The 27736-nt window shown below is 45.8% G+C and overlaps 1 pseudogene; it reads left to right on the forward strand.

Annotated features, from left to right (window-relative positions):
• The first annotated feature begins 4556 nt into the window (after positions 1–4556).
• LOC123450575 lies at positions 4557–27530 on the forward strand (annotated as a pseudogene).
• Positions 27531–27736: the final 206 nt, after the last annotated feature.

Raw genomic sequence — 27736 nt, forward strand, 5'->3', positions numbered from 1 at the left:
TATCAGCCAAACGAACCTAAAACATCGAACTCACCCCCAAGGTGTAAATCTGAAGATCGGGATTGGCGAAAGAAGAAGCTAAACATGCCGACTCCGCGAAATTCTTTTGGGACACCAATGCCATGGTCATCCATGCCTTCCCATGCCGACTTATATTCATATAAATCACGGGACAGGTATAATTCACAAGCACACCATCAATCTTATGCTAATTCACCTCGCCAAGTTTATGCAGCTCCAAGAGAATCAAACTCGCAACCATATGTCAAAGACCGACTCAATCATGGGTCGGACAGGAGCTCATGGATGAGGAAGGAGGTGGTGAAGAAGGTCTACCAAGTGAAAAGTGATGGCCACAAGGATGATGTTTCAAACCCAACGCCAAGTAACCAAAATCCAGTTGAGTTCAGGTTGGATCCAAAGGGAAAGTGAGTGAAGCGGGTAACTTTCAACGACCTAGTCGTCGAGTATGGGCAGGTCAAGACGGAAGTGCCTAAAGTTATGAAATAGTTACCAATGTATAAAATAAGATAACAGTCAGGATGCCCACTCAGGTTATCACATTGGCAAGTGTGGCAGCTGAAGCGGCTAAGAGCCGGAGAGTTGGAGAAGAGGAGCATGGCATGGATCCCCAAGCAAAACTCCCAAGTCAAGAAGGATGCACCAGCTTCTGTTGCAAAACCGGCAGGAGTAAAGGAGGACAAGCAGAAAGCCGACACGCAAACCCAACAATTTTCATCTCACTATAGGAGACTCCGTGCGGTGCATCATACAGGTTCTTCAACCGTACCATCAAAGCTGATGCTCTGCAATTTATCTCCAGCCGAAACATCTGATTTATTTCAGCAATTCACACTTTGGTGGACGGGTTCTCCAGGTACTTTAAGATGAGGACACACGGCCGATATTTCCATATCGTCCCGAGAGGGCATCATGTTGGCAAAGCTGGCATCTGGTTGATGGCGTTCTTCATAGTTTATCTCATACCTAAAAGTCGATGCTCAATTTTATCATAACTTATAAGGATGTCTCGACTGGAGTTGGCCACTATCAATGATTTAGTGCACCGGGTGGACAATTGAAAGAAACATATTTTCCTTATTTACACGATCCGAGTTAAGAAATCACATAGGTTGAACTAAAGGGATGCATCCATGGAGGCGCTTGTGTTATGAAGACAACAAATATCTGAAGAAGCCTTATCGGGATGGCAGCTAGTCGGAGAAATTGGCTAATATAAGGTTATCGCCCTAAGAATGTGAGTGGACGATGGAGTGTTGACATCGTCCTAAGAACAAACGTGTGCAAGTTATTTTTCGGCACACAAGCTTTGCCGAAAAAAACGGGGGCATATGTTGACACCAGATTTTGGCATGGAAGAAAATCTTATTAAGATGGATTCAAATGAAGAAGTGCTCCACATGAAAAAGTTTTGTGGTGTTGGCATGAACATTTTTGAAGTTTGGGCCATCGCTGTCCGATCTCATCTCGAAGGCCGAAGTTGTGTTTGAAGTGCTGAGATTTCATATTCAGAGTACTGTTCGACCAATTAATCCCACAAGACAGCTTCATATGGAAAAATGTTCAACACAGATTGTCTTCACCTCACCGAAACGATCAAATTTGATATATAAATTATCTCCATATGAATTCTTATGCAAAAGTTAGAGCCATCAAAGTGTGACCCTACCATGAGGCCAAAAATGACGCGCCCAGTCAAACACATGTCTCATAGGTAGCACCAGTGAGTCAACTACATGACCAAATCTGACTCAAAGTTAAAGATCATCTCGTGGAGTATTCAAGATCTCCTTATTTGGAAAATTGATCAATAGAAGAATTGTTCGTCTCGTCGAGCCGATTGATTTTGGTATATAAATCATCTTAATCGGATGTCGCATGCAGATTCTATGGACCGCGCAAGGAGCAAGACATGAGTTTGGGTCAGTTTCGGATTGAATCTGAGTTAGAGTGGAATTAGGACTCTAGGACGTGATTTGGTGTAATTTTCTTGTAAGGAAAGCCTAGATGAGTCCTTTGATTGTACGGAAGTCCAGCCGGCTCTTATTTATATTGGAGGTGACGGCCGATTGAAACAACACACAATCGAACAAATCAATCTACTACTTTTTGCCTTTACCTTTATCTCTCTCCCTTGTTCTTCTTCTTTTTCGTTCTTAGTTCGTTCTTCGTTTGGAGGTCAGCGATCCATGAGGCCCTAGGGTCGGTCAGGCCGACCTAGGGAAGCCCATAGCCGCCACACTCCCTGACGGCGTCCCTCCCAAGCGTGTGGGGCTTCACGTGTGCAAAGCACCCGTCAACTGTCTTGCACATCACGTTGTCGGTCAGGTCAACACGGAGACACCCCGAAGTGTCTTTCACTCAGCCAATCAAGCCTCAACAATTAGGGGGCTAATGATGGGGTCACCAACTAGTGGTAGGGTCATGTACCAAACATCCACGGCCCACCTAGGGCCTCACAGGGCCATTAAAGTCTGAGTACTATAGATGCATTTGGATGCATACACTGGATCCAATCGGACCCATGGGGTCACTTGGACGTCTTCCGGTCACTTATCCATACACCAGCACTCGGACAGATACAAGCATGGATGACGTGGTAGCTTCAATGGTCGAGGGACTTCAAACCATACATGAAGTGCATTCAAGACTAGCGTTACCAGTAATGAACATAGTTAGAGTTGTCGTTTCTAGTAACGCATGTAGTTACTCACATTAAATGCTCTTGTAATAACACTTGATGGATCCTGGAAAACTCTATATAAGCCATCCCTGAGCTCTATGAGAAGGGTTCAGCATCCTGTGTAGTCACACACACACCCTAGAGAAAACACAAGCCCCTGGGTATAAGACCTTGGGTCTTAACCTCTTCGTGAGGGGCCCGAACTCGCTAAATCCGAGTGACACTTGCGCCATAGATAGGCTCCGCCCCTCATTCGTACCCCTAGTATTCATTGTGAGGATCTTTCCCACGATAGTCGATGCATGGTAACGGGCTCGTCGATCCCACTTGGTTTGCCATGTAGCACCACCACTATTGGCCCCGGACGGACCGCTCGGTCATGAGCCGCTCCTATAGATAATCGGCCCGAAAGCCGTGCCAACCACATCAGGAATGACGACGATGGATCGAAGCGGCGACACGGCAGGGGGGAGACTTCCAGGATGACGCGGAGAGTAAAACTCGAGATTCGGGCACGCACCACCACCAGAGTGGTGGGCGCCAGGAGGTGAGGGACTCCTGGATTAAGGGTCCTAGGGAGGTTGACTTGTCCCTCGTGGACCGACCATATGGGCCGCATAATTGAAGACCGTATTGATTGATGACTTTATGATCAAGATGGAATGCTCCGAAGAATGGAGTGCACCCCAAGTCAGGAAGACCACATCGTCCCATCTGTCCCCCGCCGAGGTCGATAACATGTGACCCTAGGAACCTTGGTGTCTATATAAACCAGAGGTTCTCATGCATATAGGAAAGTTATCTCATCTAGGGTTTAGCTCATACGATATCAAGGTAGATCGAGTCTGTACTCATTGTTCCACATCTCGTTTCACTTTGGTGGATGGTCCTCGGCGTCCAATGTACCCACCTCGGCCATTGCCACCTCATCTTTGGTCGGTGTTGCCTGCTGGGATATCACCTCGGCCGCCTCATCCGAGGCCTGGGGAAGGGTATTGCGGGACGCATTCCCGCTCTCCGCTAGCTCGACGGGCGTTGAACCCCCCTTTGAGACCTGGTCCATTGGAAGGTCTTAGACAGGGCTGCAAAAAGAACATGTCGTTTCTCATTATTAACAAAGACACAGTGAAATTCCGCTAAATAAAGGATTTGACTCCATACCTTTGGGCCGAGGGCTTGACCCTATGGTTCATCGTGGAACCGTCACAAAGGCTCCGAGCTCCTCATCCGAATCCGGGCCAGCACCGAGTAGGGCGACCTTGCTCTTGCAATGTCCCTTCGGGGCCCGAGGAGGTAGCCCCACCTCGACCCCCTCTGGCGCCTCCCTATTCCTCGTCTGGAAATAGTCTTTCTCCTCCTCATCTTTTGCATTCTCCCCCTTGTGTGTGGAGAAGGCATGGGTGTCCCCAGACTTGGTATCCGGAGAACCCCTCAAATGGAGACTCCCGCGGGTCTCCTTCTTCTTATTCTCTAGCGTCGTGTACGGTGCCACTACCAACATCAAGCTCAGCAATGCTGACCGGGGTTCCTCACGCACGGGAGTTGGGCCATCTACGTTTTCAGCTTTGGCCAGCCAATCTTGCAGGAACGGTAGAAGGAATAATAAGACCCTCGATAAAACTGGAACTTTAAGTAGGTATATGCGCTTGGACATACCTCCAAAGGGGGGGTCTTAGCATCCAAGCTAGTGTCTTCATCCTCGACCGGCCACTCCTGCTGAGGCTTGAGCAGTATCCGCCACAGCTTCTCGTGGGTGGTACGGTAGAACTCCTGCACCACCCAGGGGTTGCTGGGCTTGTAGGACCACATCGGGTTACTCCGATGCTGGCAGGGAAGGATGCGGCGATGGAGCATGACCATCACGTCGGTTAGGTCGATGTTCTTCGCCACCATCTGCTTGATGCGCTTCTGCAGGAGCTTCACATCTGGAGCCGAGCCCCAGTCTAGGCCTTTCTTAACCCACGAGGTTAGCCTCACGGGGGTCCAGGTCTGAATGCGTTGGGCACTACCCAGTTTACTTCTGGCTCTGTGATGTAGAACCACTCCTTATGCCAGCCCTTGATGGTGTCAATCAAGGTGCCCTCCGGCCAAGCCACGTGGCAAAGCTTACTTATCACGGCCCCACCACAGTCGACGTGTTGACTCTTGACTGACTTTGGCTTGACGTTGAAGGTTTTAAGACAAAGGTCAAAGTGTGGATGAACCCGCGGAAAGGCCTTGCAAACAGTGATGAAGTTGGAAATATGCATGACTGCATTCAGGGGAAGATCATGGAAATCTAACCCGTAGTAGAACATCAAACCCGTGACAAAGGGGTGGAGCGGGAAGCCTAGTCCCCGGATGAAGTGGGGGACGAACACCACCCGCTCACCAAGCCTTGGTGTAGGTACCACTTGGCCCTTTTCCGATGCTGATGGGCGATGTCGGTCGCGAGGTAGCCACGACGCTTCAGCTCCTAGATGTCCCCGTCGGAGATGCTGGAGATCTCCCACTTTCCCTAAGAGCCCGAGTAGACCATTGTTGAGCTTGCAAAAGGGGGCGACTGGAAAGGGTGGGAGACGAAATAGATATGGGTGCTCAAGCTTGGAAGAAAGGGGAGTCGAGTTTGGAATGCCAATGGTGGGTTTTGGATCTTTTTCCCTTTTTATGGGAGTTTGTAAAACCAAGGGTTTCCGTTTACTACGTCGTTGGCTCTGCCACTTCCCAAAATGACTGCAATGTTGAGCGCACATCGGCTATCCCGGGTCATTATTCAAAACCCCTTAAATGTGGGACATGATCTACTCATTGATAGGACGTGCCCAGGAAAGTGGCCTCGAGCCACGGTTCGAGTTTTTCATAATGGGTTATCATGAACTTTCGTCAGAAGGATTGCCATATGAGGGATTGTTCACCTTCGGATTTTAAACCTTTAGTTTTAACGACGCCTATTTGAAGAACGTGATGTCACTGGAACGACTAACTCGAAGCCAGCCGAAAAGAAGGGAACTCACCGTGCAAGCCGATTATACTAAGTTTGTGGCTGCCGAAGACCGTACAAATCGGCGTTGGAGGCTAGTTCGGGGGCTACTCAGGGAGTCCTAGATTAAGGGGTCCTCGGGTGGTTGACTTGTCCCCCATGGGTCGACCATATGGGTCGCATCATTGAAGACCGAATTGATAGATGACTTTATGATCTAAATGGAATGCTCTCAAGGCTAGCGTGCACCCAAAGTCAGGAAGACCAGATCGGCCCATCTATCCCAGGCTGAGGTCGGTAACGTGTAACCCTAGTAACCCTGGTGTCTATATAAACCAGAGTTTCTCATGGATATAGGCATGTTATATCATCTAGGGTTTAGCTCATACGATCTCTAGGTAGATCGAATCTGTAATCATCGTTCCGCATCAATATAATCAAGCAGGACGTAGGGTTTTACCTCCTCAAGAGGGTCCGAACCTGGGTAAATACCTCCCCTTTTCTCCTGCAACCTATCGATCCAAGGTCCACTGTTCGAGACCCCCTACCCGAGATCTGCTGGTTTTGACACCGACACGGGGGGTGGAGGGCAGAGCCAAAGTGGTCACTAACGCTCAGGGTGAGGGAGAGCTCTCTTTGTTGGGAGATGAGTCACCTATTATTAAAATTTATGTGGTGTTGAAGTTGTACTTTGTATACATTAGAGCATCTCCCAGAGACAGAGTATACCAATGGAGGAAAAAGTGAAGGAAACTACATCTACAATCGGATAAATATATAAAATTTTCCCGAAGGCCTCACAAGCCTGTCAAAATGAAAGGCATTTTTAATAGAAAGGGGTTTTCCCCTGCCCTACTTTATTAAAGGAGGCATAAAGCCCAAGCGAGAACCATGTCGAGAACAAGCCATCTAAAACGATATAACTCCTCCTAGGAAGCTAGGAAACTAAGACAAATACTCAGAGTAGAGTTCTCCCAACTTAACAGCAAAAGTTTCATTACATGATCATGAAGCCATCTAAAATGAAAGGTATTTTTATTTTTAACTTTATTAATCATGTTGTAGCTTCAAAAATGTCCCCGCCTTTCCCTCGTAGCCTTTTCCTTCCCTACCGGCTAGTGACCGGTCAGAAATAGGGCACCATGTTAAGAGCCCCTCCCCTTGCCCTAGGAAATAGCAAGGCTATTCTTGTAGAATCAACACATTCAATGATGGCCTTGCATAGCATCCCCATCTTCTTCTGCCTCCTCATAGCGACGGTCGTTCTCTTGTTGCGATCTGCGACGCTCACTCCAAATTTGCCAAGAAGAGCAATGACGTCGTCAATGCCCCCCCCCCTCACCTCCTAGACCAATGCCAAGCGCACGCTGATCGTCCGACCGAACGATGAGTTCAAGACCATCCAGTCTGCCATCGATGCCGTGCCTTCTGGGAACTCAGAGTGGGTCATCGCGCTTCTCCGCTCCGGCGTCTACGCGTACGTATGCCAGTTGCCAGCAGGGTACATTGTTCCTTTGTTGGCCGTGGATAGATTTTCACAAACGTGTTTGCATTGCATGCAGGGAGAAAGTTCTGATACCGGAGACCAAGACTTTCATCTTTGTCAGGGGAAATGGGAAGGGTAGGGACCTCCATCTCCTATGAGTCTGCCTCCCCACATAATGCCGAATCTGCCACATTCGTTGTGCACGCACACAACTTCATCGTCTTCGGCCTCAGCTTCAGGGTGCGCGCCTAAACTCTTCTTCTGCGGAACTCCATCCTAAGGCTGCCCGTAATGGTAGTATCATAGGTAGTATCATGCATGCCAACTAGGCATTTTCGATGAGGTGGCATATAATTAAATGAAGAAAGAGAGGGTTGAGTATCATATCATGATACTGTATCATATTAAATGATGCACTACTATGTGTCTTGCATGGCACTAAATGAACTACACTATGATACTAACATACGATACTATGCATTACGGATGTGGTCTCATACACTAGTATCATATGCATGATACTAGTATATGATACTACCCATTACAACCAGCCTAATCCACCACTTCACTGTTGGCTCGTGGACAAAGTGCAGAATGTGGCACGGGCGGGGCTGCCGAATTGTTGGAAATATGCCCTAGAGGCAATAATAAATTAGTTATCATTATATTTCTTTGTTCATGATAATCGTTTATTATCCATGCTATAATTGTATTGATTGGAAACACAATACTTGTGTGGATACATAGACAAAACACTGTCCCTAGTAAGCCTCTAGTTGACTAGCTCGTTGATCAAAGATGGCCAAGGTTTCCTGGCCATAGGCAAGTGTTGTTACTTGATAACGGGATCACATCATTAGGAGAATCATGTGATGGACTAGACCCAAACTAATAGACGTAGCATGTTGATCGTGTCATTTTGTTGCTACTGTTTTCTGCGTGTCAAGTATTTGTTCCTATGACCATGAGATCATATAACTCACTGACACCGGAGGAATGCTTTGTGTGTATCAAACGTCGCAACGTAACTGGGTGACTATAAAGATGCTCTACAGGTATCTCCGAAGGTGTTCGTTGAGTTAGTATGGATCGAGACTGGGATTTGTCACTCCGTGTGACGGAGAGGTATCTCGGGGCCCACTCGGTAATACAACATCACACACAAGCCTTGCAAGCAATGTGACTTAGTGTAAGTTGCGGGATCTTGTATTACGGAACGAGTAAAGAGACTTGCCGGTAAACGAGATTGAAATAGGTATGCGGATACTGACGATCGAATCTCGGGCAAGTAACATACCGAAGGACAAAGGGAATGACATACGGGATTATATGAATCCTTGGCACTGAGGTTCAAACGATAAGATCTTCGTAGAATATGTAGGATCCAATATGGGCATCCAGGTCCCGCTATTGGATATTGACCGAGGAGTCTCTCGGGTCATGTCTACATAGTTCTCGAACCCGCAGGGTGTGCACACTTAAGGTTCGACGTTGTTTTATGCGTATTTGAGTTATATGGTTGGTTACCGAATGTTGTTCGGAGTCCCCGATGAGATCACGGACGTCACGAGGGTTTCCGGAATGGTCCGGAAACGAAGATTGATATATAGGATGACCTCATTTGATTAGCGGAAGGTTTTCGGAGTTACCGGGAATGTACCGGGAATGACGAATGGGTTCCGGGAGTTCACCGGGGGGGCAACCCACCCCGAGGAAGCCCATAGGCCTTGGGGGTGGCACACCAGCCCTTAGTGGTCTGGTGGGACAGCCCAAGAAGGCCCTATGCGCCATAGGAAGAAAATCAAAGAGAAAAGAAAAAAAAGGAGGAGGTGGGAAAGGAAAGAAGGACTCCACCCACCAAACCAAGTTGGACTCGGTTTGGGGGGGGAGACCTTCCCCCCTTGGCTCGGCCGACCCCCTTGGGGATCCTTGAGGCCCAAGGCAAGGCTCCCCCTCTTCCCCCTATATATACGGAGGTTTTAGGGCTGATTTGAGACGACATTTCCACGGCAACCCGACCACATACCACCACGGTTTTTCCTCTAGATCGCGTTTCTGCGGAGCTCGGGCGGAGCCCTGCTGAGATAAGATCACCACCAACCTCCGGAGCGCCGTCACGCTGCCGGAGAACTCTTCTACCTCTCCGTCTCTCTTGCTGGATCAAGAAGGCCGAGATCATCGTCGAGCTGTACGTGTGCTGAACGCGGAGGTGCCGTCCGTTCGGCACTAGATCGTGGGACTAATTGTGGGACGGTTCGCGGGGCGGATCGAGGGACGTGAGGACGTTCCACTACATCAACCGCGTTCACTAATGCTTCTGCTGTACGGTCTACAAGGGTACGTAGATCACACATCCCCTCTCGTAGATGGACATCACCATGATAGGTCTTCGTGCGCGTAGGAAAATTTTTGTTTCCCTTGCGACGTTCCCCAACACGAATAACCCACAGATCCGCAAAGTGGCAGCAATGGTCGGTGGCGACAAAGTTTCCTTCTACCATTGTGCATTCTACAGCACCCACCATACACTCTTCGACCAGGCCGGCCGCCATTACTACCCAAGCTTCTACATCCACAGAAACATCGATTTTATAGTTCTCGAACCCGCAGGGTCTGCACACTTAAGGTTCGACGTTGTTTTATGCGTATTTGAGTTATATGGTTGGTTACCGAATGTTGTTCGAAGTCCCCGATGAGATCACGGACGTCACGAGGGTTTCCGGAATGGTCCGGAAACGAAGATTGATATATAGGATGACCTCATTTGATTACCGGAAGGTTTTCGGAGTTACCGGGAATGTACCGGGAATGACGAATGGGTTCCGGGAGTTCACCGGGGGGGCAACCCACCCCCGGGAAGCCCATAGGCCTTGGGGGTGGCACACCAGCCCTTAGTGGGCTGGTGGGACAGCCTAAGAAGGCCCTATGTGCCATAGGAAGAAAATCAAAGAGAAAAGAAAAAAAAAGGAGGAGGTGGGAAAGGAAAGAAGGACTCCACCCACCAAACCAAGTTGGACTCGGTTTGGGGGGGAGACCTTCCCCCCTTGGCTCGGCCGACCCCCTTGGGGATCCTTGAGCCCCAAGGCAAGGCTCCCCCTCTTCCCCCTATATATACGGAGGTTTTAGGGCTGATTTGAGATGACTTTTCCACGGCAGCCCGACCACATACCTCCACGGTTTTTCCTCTAGATCGCATTTATGCGGAGCTCGGGCGGAGCTCGGGCGGAGCCCTGCTGAGATAAGATCACCACCAACCTCCAGAGTGCCGTCATGCTGCCGGAGAACTGTTCTACCTCTCCGTCTCTCTTGCTGGATCAAGAAGGCCGAGATCATCGTCGAGCTGTACGTGTGCTGAACGCGGAGGTGCCGTCCGTTCGGCACTAGATCGTGGGATTGATCGCGGGACGGTTCACGGGGCGGATCGAGGGACATGAGTACGTTCCACTACATCAACCGTTTTCACTAACGCTTCTACTGTACGATCTACAAGGGTACGTAGATCACACATCCCCTCTCGTAGATGGACATCACCATGATAGGTCTTCGTGCGCGTAGGAAATTTTTTGTTTCCCTTGCGACGTTCCCCAACAGTGGCATCATGAGCTAGGTTCATGCGTAGATGTCTTCTCGAGTAGAACACAAAAGTTTTTGTGGGCGGTGATGTGCGTTTTGCTGCCCTCCTTAGTCTTTTCTTGATTCCGCGGTATTGTTGGATCGAAGCGGCTCGGACCGACATTACTCGTACGCTTACGAGAGACTGGTTTCATCGCTACGAGTAACTCCGTTGCTCAAAGATGACTGGCGGGTGTCAGTTTCTCCAACTTTAGTTGAATCGGAATTGACCGAGGAGGTCCTTGGATGAGGTTAAATAGCAATTCATATATCTCCGTTGTGGTGTTTACGTAAGTAAGATGCGATCCTACTAGATACCCATGGTCACCACGTAAAACATGCAACAACAAAATTAGAGGACGTCTAACTTGTTTTTGCAGGGTATGCTTGTGATGTGATATGGCCAACGATGTGATGTGATATATTGGATGTATGAGATGATCATGTTGTAATAGTTAATATCGACTTGCACGTCGATGGTACGGCAACCGGCAGGAGCCATAGGGTTGTCTTTAAACTAACGTTTGTGCTTGCAGATGCGTTTACTATATTGCTAGGACGTAGCTTTAGTAGTAATAGTATGAGTAGCACGAAAACCCCGATGGCGACACGTTGATGGAGATCATGATGCTGGAGATCATGGTGTGACGCCGGTGACAAGAAGATCGTGTCGGTGCTTTGGTGATGGAGATCAAGAAGCACGTGATGATGGCCATATCATGTCACTTATGAATTGCATGTGATGTTAATCCTTTATGCACCTTATCTTGCTTAGAACGACGGTAGCATTATGAGGTGATCTCTCACTAAAATTTCAAGATGAAATTGTGTTCTCCCCGACTGTGCACCGTTGCTACAGTTCTTCGTTTCGAGACACCACGTGATGATCGGGTGTGATAGACTCAACGTTCACATACAACGGGTGCAAAACAATTGCACACGCAGAACACTCGGGTTAAGCTTGACGAGCCTAGCATGTGCAGACATGGCCTCGGAACACAAGAGACCGAAAGGTCGAGCATGAATCGTATAGTTGATATGATTAGCATAGAGATGCTTACCACTGAAACTATTCTCGACTCACGTGATGATCGGACTTGAGATAGTGGATTTGGATCATGTACCACTCAAATGACTAGAGAGATGTACTTTTTGAGTGGGAGTTCTTAAGTAATATGATTAATTGAACTAATTGTCATGAACATAGTCTAATGGTCTTTGCGAGTTACGATGTAGCTTGCGCTATAGCTCTACTGTTTTTATATGTTCCTAGAGAAAATTTAATTGAAAGTTGATAGTAGCAAACTTTGAAGAGGATTGTCCTCGTTGCTGCGCAGAAGGCTTATGTCCTTAATGCACCACTCGGTGTGCTGCACCTCGAGCGTCGTTTGTGGATGTTGTGAACATCCGACATACACGTTTCTGATGACTACACGATAGTTCAGTGCAAAATACTTAATGGCTTAGAAGCAAGGCGCTGAAAACGTTTTGAAACGTCACGGAACATAAGTGATGTTCTAAAGAGATGAAATTGTGATTTCATACTCGTGCCCTTGTTGAGAGGTACGAGACCTCCGACAAGATTCTTTGTCCACAAAGTAAAGGAGAAAAGCTCAATCGTTGAGCGTATGCTCAGATTGTCTGAGTACGACAATCACTTGAATCAAGTGGGAGTTAACCTTCCAGATGAGATAGTGATGGTTCTCCAAAGTCACTGCCACCAAGTTGTGAGAGCTTCGTGATGAACTATAACATATCAAGGATAGATACAATGACCCTTGAGCGATTCGCGATGTTTGACACTGCGAAAGTAGAAATCAAGAAGGAGCATCAATAGTTGATGGTTTGTAAAACCCCTAAGTTTCGAGAAAGGCAAGGGCTAGAAGGGATACTTCGTGAAACGGCAAAACAGTTGCTGCACTAATGAAGAGACCCAAGATTAAACCCAAACCCGAGACTAAGTGCTTCTATAATGAGGGGAACAGTCACTGAGGCGGAGCAACTCTAGATACTTGGTAGATAAGAAGGCTGGCAAAAGTCGAAAGAAGTATATTTGATATACATGATGTTGATGTGTACTTTACTAGTACTCCTAGTAGCATGAGGGTATTGGATACCGGTTCGGTTGCTAAGTGATTAGTAACACGAAATGAAAGCTACGGCATAAACGGAGACTAGCTAAAGGCGAGGTGACGATACGTGTTGGAAGTGTTTCCAAGGTTGATATGATCAAACGTCGCACGCTCCCTCTACCATCGGGATAGGTGTTAAACCTAAATAATTGTTATTTCGTGCTTGCGTTAAGCATGAACATGATTGGATCGTGTTTATTGCAATACGATTATTCATTTAAAGAGAATAATGGTTACTATATTTTCTTGAATAATCACCTTCAATGGTTTATTGAATCTCGATCGTAGTGTTACACATGTTCATGATATTGGTGCCAAAAGATACGAGGTAATGATGATAGTACCACTTACTTGTGGCACTGCCGCTTGAGTCATGTTGGTATAAATTGCATGAAGAGGCTCCATGCTGATGGATCTTTATACTCACTTGATTTTGAATCACTAGTGACATGCAAATCATACCACATGAGCAAGGCCCTGTTTTCATTGAGATGAAATAAGATAGTAACTTGTTGGAAGTGATACATTTTGATGTATGCAGTCCAATGGGTGCTGAGGCACGCAGTGGATATCAATATGTTCTTACTTCAATGACGATTTGAGTAGATACTAGAGTATTTGCTTAATGAATCACAAGTCTGAAATATTGAAAAGTTCAATTCTCTTTTGGAGTGAAGTTCGTCGTAACAAGAGGATAAACTGTCTACGATATGATCGTAGAAATGAATATCTGAGTTACGAGTTTTGGTACGCAGTTAAGTCAATGTGGAAATTGTTTAGCGGTTCATGCCACCGAGAACATCATAGTGTGATGATGTGTCTGAACGTCTTAGCCACACACTTTTTGGTATGGTGCATGCTATGATGTCTCTCATCGAATTACCACTATCGTTTATGGGTTAAGCATTAGAGACAACCGCATTCACTTTAAATAGGGCACCACGTATTTCCGTTGAGATGACACAGTATAGATTGAGGTTTAGAGAAATCTAAATTGTCATTTCTTGAAAGTTTGGGGCTTCGACACTTATGTGAAAAAGTTTCAGTCTGATAAGCTCGAACCCAAAGCGGATAAATGCATCTTCATAGGATATCCAAAATAGTTGGGTACATCTCCTGTCTCAGATCCGAAAGCAAAGTGTTTGTTTCTAGAAACGGATCCTTTCTCGAGGAAAGGTTTCTCTCGAAAGAATTGAGTGGGAGGGTGGTAGAACTTGATGAGGTTATTGAACCATCACTTCGACCAGTGTGTAGCAGGGCGCAGGAAGTTGTTCATGTGGCGCCTACACCAATTGAAGTAAAAGCTGATGATGGTGATCATCAAGCATCGGATCAAGTTACTACAAGCCTCGTAGGTTGACAAGGTCGCGTACTACTACAGAGTGGTACGGTAACCCTGTCTTGGAGGTCATGTTGTTGAGCAACAGTGAACTTACGAGTTATGGAGAAAGCAATGGTGGGCCCAGATTCTGACAAATGGCTGGAAGCCATGAAATCCGAGAGAGGATCCATGTATGAAAACAAAGTGTAGACTTTGGAAGAACTACTTGATGGTCATAGGACTATTGAGTAAAGATGGATCTTTAAAAGGAAGACATACGATGATAGTGATAATTCACTATTAAGAAAAGCTCGACTTGTCGCAAAGATGTTTCCGACAAGATCAAACAGTTGACTATGATGAGACTTTCTTCTCGTAGCGATGCTAAAAGTCTGTTAGAATTATGTTAGTAGTTGCTGCATTATTTATGAAATATTGCATGTAGGATGTCAAAACATTGTTTCCTCGACGGTTTCCTTGAGCAAACATTGTATGAGATACAACCATGAGGTTTTGTCGATCCTAAAGATACTAGCAAGTATGCAAGCTCCAGCGATCCTTAAATGGACTGGTGCAAGCATCTCGGAGTTGGAATATACACTTTGATGAGATGATCCAGGATTTTGGGTTTGTACAAGGTTTATGAGAAACTTGTATTTCCAAAGAAGTGAGTGGGAGCACTACAGAATTTCTGATAAGTATATGTGGTTGACATATTGTGGATCAGAAGTAATGTAGAATTTTTGTAAAGCATACAAGGTTGTTTGAAAGGGTTTTTCAAAGGGATACCTGGATTGAGCTACTTGAACGTTGAGAATCAAAGATCTATGGAGATAGATCGAAAGCGCTTAATGGAAGTTTCAACAAGATGCATGCCTTGACAAGTTTTGAAGGAGTTCAAAATAGATCAGCAAAGAAGGAGTTCTTGGTTGCGTTGTAAGGTGTGAATTTGAGTAAGACTCAAAACCCGACCACGGCAGAATAAAGAGAATAGACGAAGGTCGTCTTCTATGCCTTAGCCGTAGACTCTAAAGTATGCCATGCTGAGTACCGCACCTGATGTGTGCCTTACAGCAAGTCTATTAAGAGGTACAAACAGTGATCCAGGATTGAATCACTGATCAGCGGTCAAAGTTATCCTTAGTAACTAAATAGACTAAGGAATTTTTCTCGATTATGGAGGTGGTTAAAGAGTTCGTCGTAAAGGGTTACGTCGATGCAAGCTTTGACACTAATCCGAATAACTATGAGTAGTGAAACGGATTCGTATAGTAGAGTAGATATTTGGAGTATTTCCGAATAGCACATAGTAACAGCATCTATAAGATGACATCAATATTTGTAAAGAACACACGGATCTGAAAGTTTTAGAACCTTTGACTAAAACCTCTCTCACGAGCAAGACGTGATCAGACCCCAGAACTATATGGGTGTTGGATTCGTTGAAATCACATGGTGATGTGAACTAGATTATTGACTCTAGTGCAAGTGGAAGACTGTTGGAAATATGCCCTAGAGGCAATAATAAATTAGTTATTATTATATTTCTTTGTTCATGATAATCGTTTATTATCCATGCTATAATTGTATTGATTGGAAACACAATACTTGTGTGGATACATAGACAAAACACTGTCCCTAGTAAGCCTCTAGTTGACTAGCTCGTTGATCAAAGATGGCCAAGGTTTCCTGGCCATAGGCAAGTGTTGTTACTTGATAACGGGATCACATCATTAGGAGAATCATGTGCTGGACTAGACCCAAACTAATAGACGTAGCATGTTGATCGTGTCATTTTGATGCTACTGTTTTCTGTGTGTCAAGTATTTGTTCCTATGACCATGAGATTATATAACTCACTGACATCGGAGGAATGCTTTGTGTGTATCAAACGTCGCAACGTAACTGGGTGACTATAAAGATGCTCTACAGGTATCTCCGAAGGTGTTAGTTGAGTTAGTATGGATCGAGACTGGGATTTGTCACTCCGTGTGACGGAGAGGTATCTCGGGGCCCACTTGGTAATACAACATCACACACAAGCCTTGCAAGCAATGTGACTTAGTGTAAGTTGCGGGATCTTGTATTACGGAACGAGTAAAGAGACTTGCTGGTAAACGAGATTGAAATAGGTATGCGGATACTGACGATCGAATCTCGGGTAAGTAACATACCGAAGGACAAAGGGAATGACATACGGGATTATATGAATCCTTGGCACTGAGGTTCAAACGATAAGATCTTCGTAGAATATGTAGGATCCAATATGGGCATCCAGGTCCCGCTATTAGATATTGACCGAGGAGTCTCTCGGGTCATGTCTACATAGTTCTCGAACCCGCAGGGTTTGCACACTTAAGGTTCGACGTTGTTTTATGCGTATTTGAGTTATATGGTTGGTTACCGAATGTTGTTCGGAGTCCCCGATGAGATCAAGGACGTCACGAGGGTTTCCGGAATGGTCCGGAAACGAAGATTGATATATAGGATGACCTCATTTGATTATCGGAAGGTTTTCGGAGTTACCGGGAATGTACCGGGAATGACGAATGGGTTCCGGGAGTTCACCGGGGGGGGCAACCCACCCCGAGGAAGCCCATAGGCCTTGGGGGTGGCACACCAGCCCTTAGTGGTCTGGTGGGACAGCCCAAGAAGGCCCTATGCGCCATAGGAAGAAAATCAAAGAGAAAAGAAAAAAAAGGAGGAGGTGGGAAAGGAAAGAAGGACTCCACCCACCAAACCAAGTTGGACTCGGTTTGGGGGGGGAGACCTTCCCCCCTTGGCTCGGCCGACCCCCTTGGGGATCCTTGAGCCCCAAGGCAAGGCTCCCCCTCTTCCCCCTATATATACGGAGGTTTTAGGGCTGATTTGAGACGACATTTCCACGGCAACCCGACCACATACCACCACGGTTTTTCCTCTAGATCGCGTTTCTGCGGAGCTCGCGCGGAGCCCTGCTGAGATAAGATCACCACCAACCTCCGGAGCGCCGTCACGCTGCCGGAGAACTCTTCTACCTCTCCGTCTCTCTTGCTGGATCAAGAAGGCCGAGATCATCGTCGAGCTGTACGTGTGCTGAACGCGGAGGTGCCGTCCGTTCGGCACTAGATCGTGGGACTAATTGTGGGACGGTTCGCGGGGCGGATCGAGGGACGTGAGGACGTTCCACTACATCAACCGCGTTCACTAATGCTTCTGCTGTACGGTCTACAAGGGTACGTAGATCACACATCCCCTCTCGTAGATGGACATCACCATGATAGGTCTTCGTGCGCGTAGGAACTTTTTTGTTTCCCTTGCGACGTTCCCCAACAGTAATAACCCAGAGATCCGCAAAGTGGCAGCAATGGTCGGTGGCGACAAAGTTTCCTTCTACCATTGTGCATTCTACAGCACCCACCATACACTCTTCGACCAGGCCGGCCGCCATTACTACCCAAGCTTCTACATCCACAGAAACATCGATTTTATCTTCGGCGGCGACCGATCCATATTCCAGGCAAGCACATTGCCACGATCTAACGCAAAATTCTTATGAATGTCACATCACTGTAATTTTGAACGCGTTCTCTACCTGCAATGCGCGGAGATCTTCATGAAGCCCGATAGAAGGACGCCAATCCTGGGGTCCATCGCGGCATAGGAGAGCAACAACAATGGCTTCGTGTTCCTCAAGGGAAAGGTGTATGGTGTAGGGGAGGTGTATCTGGGCCGCGCCAACTAGGACTACTCGCGCGTCCTCTTTGGCGAGACCTACCTCTCCAAGATTGTCAACCCGGCCAGGTGGATGGACTACGGATACTCAGGCAGCACTGAGTATGTGTGCCGAAGCAAAACAGAGCCTCTGATGGATGATGTGGATATCTTATATGTTGGGGAACGTCGCATGGGAAACAAAAAATTTCCTACGCGCACGAAGACCTATCATGGTGATGTCCATCTACGAGAGGGGATTTCTGATCTACGTACCCTTGTAGATCGCACAGCAGAAGCGTTAAGAAACGCGGTTGATGTAGTGGAACGTCCTCACGTCCCTCGATCCGCCCCGCGAACCATCCCGCGATCCGTCCCACGATCTAGTGCCGAACGGACGGCACCTCCACGTTCAGCACACGTACAGCTCGATGATGATCTCGGCCTTCTTGATCCAGCAAGAGAGACGGAGAGGTAGATGAGTTCTCCGGCAGCGTGACGGCGCTCCGGAGGTTGGTGGTGATCTAATCTCAGCAGGCTCCGCCCGAGCTCCGTAGAAACGCGACCTAGAGGTAAAACCGTGGAGGTATGTGGTCCGGCTGCCGTGGCAAAAAAGTTGTCTCAAATCAGCCCTAAAACCCCACTATATATAGGAGAGGGAGGGGGACCTTGCCTTGAGGCTCAAGGAGCCCCAACGGGATCGGCCGAGCCAAGGGGGGAAGTCCTCCCCTTCCAAACCGAATCCGACTAGGTTTGGAAGGTGGAGTCCTTCTCTCCTTTCCCACCTCCTCTATTTTTTTTTCTTTTCTCTTTGATTTTCTTCCTATAGCGCATAGATCCTTTTTGGGCTGTCCCACCAGCCCACCAAGGGCTGGTGCGCCACCCCCAAGGCCTATGGGCTTCCCCAGGGTGGGTTGCCCCCCCCCCCCCCCCCCCCCCCCCCCCGTGAACACCCGGAACCCATTCATCATTCCCGGTACATTCCCGTTAACTCCGAAAACCTTCCGGTAATCAAATGAGGTCATCCTATATATCAATCTTCGTTTCCGGACCATTCCGGAAACCCTCGTGACGTCCGTGATCTCATCCGGGACTCCGAACAACATTCGGTAACCAACCATATAACTCAAATATGCATGAAACAACGTCGAACCTTGAGTGTGCACACCCTGCGGGTTCGAGAACTATGCAGACATGACCCGAGTGACTCCTCGGTCAATATCCAATAGCGGGACCTGAATGCCCATATTGGATCCTACATATTCTACGAAGATCTTATCGTTTGAACCTTAGTGCCAAGGATTCATATAATCCCGTATGTCATTCCCTTTGTCCTTCGGTATGTTACTTGCCTGAGATTCGATCGTCAGTATCTGCATACCTATTTCAATCTCGTTTACCGGCAAGTCTCTTTACTCGTTCCGTAATACAAGATCCCACAACTTACACTAAGTCACATTGCTTGCAAGGCTTGTGTGTGATGTTGTATTACCGATTGGGCCCCGAGATACCTCTCCGTCACACGGAGTGACAAATCCCAGTCTCGATCCGTACTAACTCAACGAACACCTTCGGAGATACCTGTAGAGCATCTTTATAGTCACCCAGTTATGTTGCGACGTTTGATACACACAAAGCATTCCTCCGGTGTCAGTGAGTTATATGATCTCATGGTCATAGGAACAAATACTTGACACGCAGAAAACAGTAGCAACAAAATGACACGATCAACATGCTACGTCTATTAGTTTGGGTCTAGTCCATCTAAACGTGAGAATGGTTATTCAAAAACTGGGTGTAACGGTTCGGTTCTTACTTTGGGTTTGATTGGTTCAGGTTTTCTTGGGTTGGGATTTTTTTAGTTTGGTTTTGGTTTGGGTATGTGGAGAAACCAGTTTGGGTATAATTGGTTATGGGTTAAAACGGTTTGGTTATCAGCGGTTATAAACTATGGGTCCGGTTTCTATGCATTGGTTATATGCAATAATCAATGACGACCGAGAACGAGTATCTTTGATCCGCGTGCATGCTGTAATGCACTATGTAATTATGTATTATCGGGAAACAACAGATGAAAATCGGAAGTGTTTTCTTGTGCTTTAGCTAAGCAATTTGGTTTTAATACACTTGTTAGTGAGCTTTTCAACCATGGGCATGTTCTTTTTGTCTCTTACTGTGTGTTGACTGTATCTTAAGGATTACTTTGTTTCTAAACCGTTGTAGATGCATTTATGCCTTTTCTATCTCATTTGTTTGTCAATTTGTGTAATCATATGTACATTAAAGCCAACCCATGGTTATGTACCGGGTTTAAACCCACGGTTATGTTTCGGGTTTAAATTGGTTTGGGTGGAAAAAATAGTGGGTTTGGTTTTGGTTGGGCTAAAAATGACACTAAATGGGTATGGTTCAAGTATGGTTTTGAAAGATAAATGAATGGGTATGGTTCAAGTATGGTTCAAGTATGAAACCATTCTCAGGTTTAAGTCCATCACATGATTCTCCTAATGATGTGATCCCGTTATCAAGTAACAACACTTGCCCATGGCCAGGAAACCTTGACCATCTTTGATCAACGAGCTAGTCAACTAGAGGCTTACTAGGGACAGTGTTTTGTCTATGTATCCACACAAGTATTGTGTTTCCAATCAATACAATTATAGCATGGATAATAAACGATTATCATGAACAAAGAAATATAATAATAACTAATTATTATTGCCTCTAGGGCATATTTCCAACAGTCTCCCACTTGCACTAGAGTCAATAGTCTAGTTCACATCACCATGTGATTTCAACGAATCCAACACCCATATAGTTATGGGGTGTGATCACGTCTTGCTCGTGAGAGAGGTTTTAGTCAACGGTTCTGGAACTTTCAGATCCGTGTGTTCTTTACAAATCTTTATGTCATCTTATAGATGCTGCTACTACGTGTTATTCGAAAATGCTCCAAATATCTACTCTACTATACGAATCCGTTTCACTACTCATAGTTATTCGGATTAGTGTCAAAGCTTGCATCGACGTAACCCTTTACGACGAACTTTTTAACCACCTCCATAATCGAGAAAAATTCCTTAGTTCATCAGTTACTAAGGATAAATTTTGACCGCTGCTAGTGATTCAATCATGGATCACTTTCTGTACCTCTCAACAGACTTTGAGTCAAGGCACACATCAGGTGCGGTACCTAGCATGGCATACTTCAGATTCTACGGCCAAGGCATAGAAGACGACCTTCGTCTAGTCTCTTTATTCTGCCGGGGTCGGGTTTTGAGTCTTACTCAAATTCACACCTTACAACACAGTCAAGAACTCCTTCTTTGCTGATCTATTTCGAATTCCTTCAAAAACTTGTCAAGGCATGCATCTTGTTGAAACTTCTATTAAGCGTTTTGATCTATCTCCATAGATCTTGATGCTCAACGTTCAAGTAGCTCAATCCAGGTATTCCTTTGAAAAACTCCTTTCAAACAACCTTTTATGCTTCACAGAAATTCTACATTATTTCTGATCAACAATATGTCAACCACATATACTTATCAGAAATTCTATAGTGCTCCCACTCACTTCTTTGGAAATACAAGTTTCTGATAAAGCTTGTACAAACCAAAAATCTTTGATCATCTCATCAAAGTGTATATTCCAACTCCGAGATGCTTGCACCAGTCCATTGAAGGATCACTGGAGCTTGCATACTTGCTAGTATCTTTAGGATCGACAAAACCTCCTGGTTGTATCACATACAATGTTTGCTCAAGGAAACAATGTGTTGACATCCTATGTGCAATATTTCATAAATAATGCAGCAACTACTAACATAATTCTAACAGACTTTTACCATCGCTACGAGTGAGAAAGTCTCATCATAGTCAATTGTTTGATCTTGTCGGAAACATCTTTGCGACAAGTCGAGCTTTTCTTAATAGTGACTTATCACCATCATCATCTGTCTTCCTTTTAAAGATCCATCTTTACTCAATAGTCCTATGACCATCAAGTAGTTCTTCCAAAGTCTACACTTTGTTTTCATACATGGATCCTCTCTCGGATTTCATGGCTTCCAGCCATTTGTCAGAATCCAGGCCCACCATTGCTTTCTCCATAACTCGTAGGTTCACTGTTGCTTAAAAACATGACCTCCAAGACAGGGTTACCGTACCACTCTGCAGTAGTACGCGACCTTGTCAACCTACGAGGCTTGTAGTAACTTGATCCGATGCTCGATGATCACCATCATCAGCTTTCACTTCAATTGGTGTAGGCGCCACAGGAACAACTTCCTGCGCCCTGCTACACACTGGTCGAAGTGATGGTTCAATAACCTCATCAAGTTCTACCACCCTCCCACTCAATTCTTTCGAGAGAAACCTTTCCTCGAGAAAGGATCCGTTTCTAGAAACAAACACTTTGCTTTCGGATCTGAGATAGGAGATGTACCCAACTGTTTTGGATATCCTATGAAGATGCATTTATCCGCTTTGGGTTCGAGCTTATCAGACTGAAACATTTTCGCATAAGTGTCGAAGCCCCAAACTTTCAACAAACGATAGTTTAGATTTCTCTAAACCTCAGTCTATACTGTGTCATCTCAATGGAAATACGCGGTGCCCTATTTAAAGTGAATGCGGTTGTCTCTAATGCATAACTCATAAACGATAGTGGTAATTCGATAAGAGACATCATAGCATGCACCATACCAAATAGTGCGTGGCTATGACGTTCAGACACATCATCACACTATGATGTTCCAGGTGGCATGAACTGTGAAACAATTTCCACATTGTCTTAACTGCGTACCAAAACTCGTAACTCAGATATTCATTTCTATGATCATATTGTAGATAGTTTATCCTTTTGTTACGATGAACTTCACTCCTGAAACAGAATTGAACTTTTCAATATTTTAGACTTGTGATTCATTAAGTAAATACTCGTGTATCTACTCAAATCGTCATTAAAGTAAGAACATAATGATATCCACTGCGTGCCTCAGCACCCATTGGACTGCATACATCAAAATGTATCACTTCCAACAGGTTACTATCTTGTTTCATCTCAATGAAAACAAGGCCTTGCTCATGTGGTATGATTTGCATGTCACTAGTGATTCAAAATCAAGTGAGTATAAAGATCCATCAGCATGGAGCTTCTTCATGCAATTTATACCAACATGACGCAAGAGGCAATGCCACAAGTAAGTGGTACTATCATCATTTCCTCGTATCTTTTTGGCACCAATATCATGAACATGTGTAACACTACGATTGAGATTCAATAAACCATTGAAGGTGATTATTCAAGCAAATAGAGTAACCATTATTCTCTTTAAATGAATAATCGTATTGCAATAAACACGATCCAATCATGTTCACGCTTAACGCAAGCACCAAATAACAATTATTCAGGTTTAACACCAATCCCGATGGTAGAGGGAGTGTGCGATGTTTGATCATATCAACCTTGGATACACTTCCAACACATATCGTCACCTCGCCTTTAGCTAGTCTCCGTTTATGTCTTAGCTTTCATTTCGTGTTACTAATCACTTAGCAACCGAACCGGTATCCAATACCCTCGTGCTACTAGGAGTACTAGTAAAGTACACATCAACATCATGTATATCAAATATACTTCTTTCGACTTTTGCCAGCCTTCTTATCTACCAAGTATCTAGAGTTGCTCCGCCTCAGTGACCGTTCCCCTCATAACAGAAGCACTTAGTCTCGAGTTTGGGTTTAATCTTGGGTCTCTTCATTAGTGCAGCAACTGTTTTGCCGTTTCACGAAGTATCCCTTCTAGCCCTTGCCTTTCTTGAAACTTAGTGGTTTTACTAACCATCAACTATTGATGCTCCTTCTTGATTTCTACTTTCGTAGTGTCAAACATCGCGAATTGCTCAAGGATCATTGTATCTATCCTTGATATGTTATAGTTCATCACGAAGCTCTCACAGCTTGGTGGTAGTGACTTTGGAGAACCATCACTATCTCATCTGGAAGATTAACCCCCACTTGATTCAAGCGATTGTCGTACTCAGACAATCGGAGCACACACTCAACGATTGAGCTTTTCTCCTTTACTTTGTGGACGAAGAATCTTGTTGGAGGTCTCGTACCTCTTAACAAGGGCACAAGCATGAAATCACAATTTCATCTCTTTAGAACATCACTTATGTTCCGTGATGTTTCAAAAACGTCTTCGGCGCCTTGCTTCTAAGCCATTAAGTATTTTGCACTGAACTATCGTGTAGTCATCAGAAACGTGTATGTCGGTTTTACAGACTCAGTCTGCAAAGTTTGCTACTATCAACTTTTAATTAAATTTTCTCTAGGAACATATAAAAACAGTAGAGCTATAGCGCAAGCTACATCGTAATTCGCAAAGACCATTAGACTATGTTCATGACAATTAGTTCAATTAATCATATTACTTAAGAACTCCCACTCAAAAAGTACATCTCTCTAGTCATTTGAGTGGTACATGATCCAAATCCACTATCTCAAGTCCGATCATCACGTGAGTCGAGAATAGTTTCAGTGGTAAGCATCTCTATGCTAATCATATCAACTATACGATTCATGCTCGACCTTTCGGTCTCATGTCTTCCGAGGCCATGTCTGCACATGCTAGGCTCGTCAAGCTTAACCCGAGTGTTCCCCGTGTGCAACTATTTTGCACCCGTTGTATGTGAACGTTGAGTCTATCACACCCGATCATCACGTGGTGTCTCAAAACGAAGAACTGTCGCAACGGTGCACAGTCGGGGAGATCACAATTTCGTCTTGAAATTTTAGTGAGAGATCACCTCATAATGCTACCGTCGTTCTAAGCAAGATAAGGTGCAAAAAGGATTAACATCACATGCAATTCATAAGTGACATGATATGGCCATCATCACGTGCTCCTTGATCTCCATCACCAAAGCACCGGGACGATCTTCTTGTCACCGGCGCCACACCATGATCTCCATCAACGTGTCGCCATCGCGGTTGTCGTGCTACTCGTGCTATTACTACTAAAGCTACATCCTAGCAAAATAGTAAACGCATCTGCAAGCACAAACGTTAGTTTAAAGACAACCCTATGGCTCCTGCCGGTTGCCGTACCATCGACGTGCAAGTCGATATTATCTATTACAACATGATCATCTCATACATCCAATATATCACATCACATCACAAGCATACCCTGCAAAAACAAGTTAGACGTCCTCTAATTTTGTTGTTGCATGTTTTACGTGGTGACCATGGGTATCTAGTAGGATCGCATCTTACTTACGCAAACACCACAACGGAGATATATGAATTGCTATTTAACCTTATACAAGGACCTCCTCGGTCAAATCCGATTCAACTAAAGTTGGAGAAACTAACACTTGCCAGTCATCTTTGAGCAACGGGGTTACTCGTAGCAATGAAACCAGTCTCTCGTAAGCGTACGAGTAATGTCGGTCCAAGCCGCTTCAATCCAACAATACCGCGGAATCAAGAAAAAACTAGGGAGGGCAGCAAAACGCACATCACCGCCCACAAAAACTTTTGTGTTCTACTCGAGAAGACATCTACGCATGAACCTAGCTCATGATGCCACAGTTGGGGAACGTCGCATGGGAAACAAAAAATTTCCTACGCGCACGAAGACCTATCATGGTGATGTCCATCTACGAGAGGGGATTTCCGATCTACGTACCCTTGTAGATCGCACAGCAGAAGCGTTAAGAAACGCGGTTGATGTAGTGGAACGTCCTCACGTCCCTCGATCCGCCCCGCGAACCGTCCCGCGATCCGTCCCATGATCTAGTGCCGAACGGACGGCACCTCCGCGTTCAGCACACGTACAGCTCGATGATGATCTCGGCCTTCTTGATCCAGAAAGAGAGACGGAGTGGTAGATGAGTTCTCCAGCAGCGTGACGGCACTCCGGAGGTTGGTGATGATCTAATCTCAGCAGGGCTCCGCCCGAGCTCCGCAGAAACGCGATCTAGAGGTAAAACCGTGGAGGTATGTGGTCGGGCTGCCGTGGCAAAAAAGTTGTCTCAAATCAGCCCTAAAACCCCACTATATATAGGAGAGGGAGGGGGACCTTACCTTGAGGCTCAAGGAGCCCGAGGATCGGCCGAGCCAAGGGGGGGAAGTCCTCCCCTTCCAAACCGAATCCAACTAGGTTTGGAAGGTGGAGTCCTTCTCTCCTTTCCCACCTCCTCTCTTTTTTTATTTTCTCTTTGATTTTCTTCCTATGGCGCATAGAGCCTTCTTGGGCTGTCCCACCAGCCCACCAAGGGCTGGTGCGCCACCCCCAAGGCCTATGGGCTTCCCCGGGGTGGGTTGCCCCCCACCCCGGTGAACACCCGGAACCCATTCATCATTCCCGGTACATTCCCGGTAACTCCGAAAACCTTCCGGTAATCAAATGAGGTCATCCTATATATCAATCTTCGTTTCCGGACCATTCCGAAAACCCTCGTGACGTCCGTGATCTCATTCGGGACTCCGAACAACATTCGGTAACCAACCATATAACTCAAATATGCATAAAACAACGTCGAACCTTAAGTGTGCAGACCCTTCGGGTTCGAGAACTATGCAGACATGACCCGAGTGACTCCTCGGTCAATATCCAATAGTGGGACCTGGATGCCCATATTGGATCCTACATATTCTACGAAGATCTTATTGTTTGAACCTTAGTGCCAAGGATTCATATAATCCCGTATGTCATTCCCTTTGTCCTTCGGTATGTTACTTGCGTGAGATTCGATCGTCAGTATCTGCATACCTATTTCAATCTCGTTTACCGGCAAGTCTCTTTACTCGTTCCGTAATACAAGATCCCGCAACTTACACTAAGTCACATTGCTTGCAAGGCTTGTGTGTGATGTTGTATTACCGAGTGGGCCCCGAGATACCTCTCTGTCACACGGAGTGACAAATCCCAGTCTCGATCCATACTAACTCAACAAACACCTTCGGAGATACCTGTAGAGCATCTTTATAGTCACCCAGTTACGTTGCGACGTTTGATACACATAAAGCATTCCTCCGGTGTCAGTGAGTTATATGATCTCATGGTCATAGGAACAAATACTTGACACGCGGAAAACAGTAGCAACAAAATGACACGATCAACATGCTACGTCTATTAGTTTGGGTCTAGTCCATCACATGATTCTCCTAATGATGTGATCCCGTTATCAAGTAACAACACTTGCCCATGGCCAGGAAACCTTGGCCATCTTTGATCAACGAGCTAGTCAACTAGAGGCTTACTAGGGACAGTGTTTTGTCTATGTATCCACACAAGTATTGTGTTTCCAATCAATACAATTATAGCATGGATAATAAACAATTATCATGAACAAAGAAATATAATAATAACTAATTATTATTGCCTCTAGGGCATATTTCCAACATTATAATGGTCAATTTATTTGTTTGTGATTGTTGTTTACTTCAATTTGCAGACATTTGATGCTCAGGGACTTCAACTGCACGGGTCCAGGGGCCGAGGCATCGCAGCGAGTGCCATGGTCGCGGCGGTTAGACAAGACGGAGGCGGAAAAGTTCATCACCATCGACTTCATCAACGGCAAGGAGTGGCTCCCGACGTTCTACTACTGATTACACTGAAACGACATATACATGCATGCTTGCATGTCTCGAAACTTGTACTTGCCAGTGGCGGATCCGGGAATGGGCAAGCCCACAATGAACCGGGCCAGGGCCTAGGCAGCCTTTGTTGACTCTAGCAAATTGCTACGGCATTTGTTACAATCAACAAAGCAAATGGGCCTCACGCCCCAGGCCAGCGTCTGGGTTTCCTACGG

Source organism: Hordeum vulgare, chromosome 4H, assembly GCF_904849725.1.
Source record: "Hordeum vulgare subsp. vulgare chromosome 4H, MorexV3_pseudomolecules_assembly, whole genome shotgun sequence".
In the NCBI taxonomy this organism is placed as follows: domain Eukaryota; kingdom Viridiplantae; phylum Streptophyta; class Magnoliopsida; order Poales; family Poaceae; genus Hordeum; species Hordeum vulgare.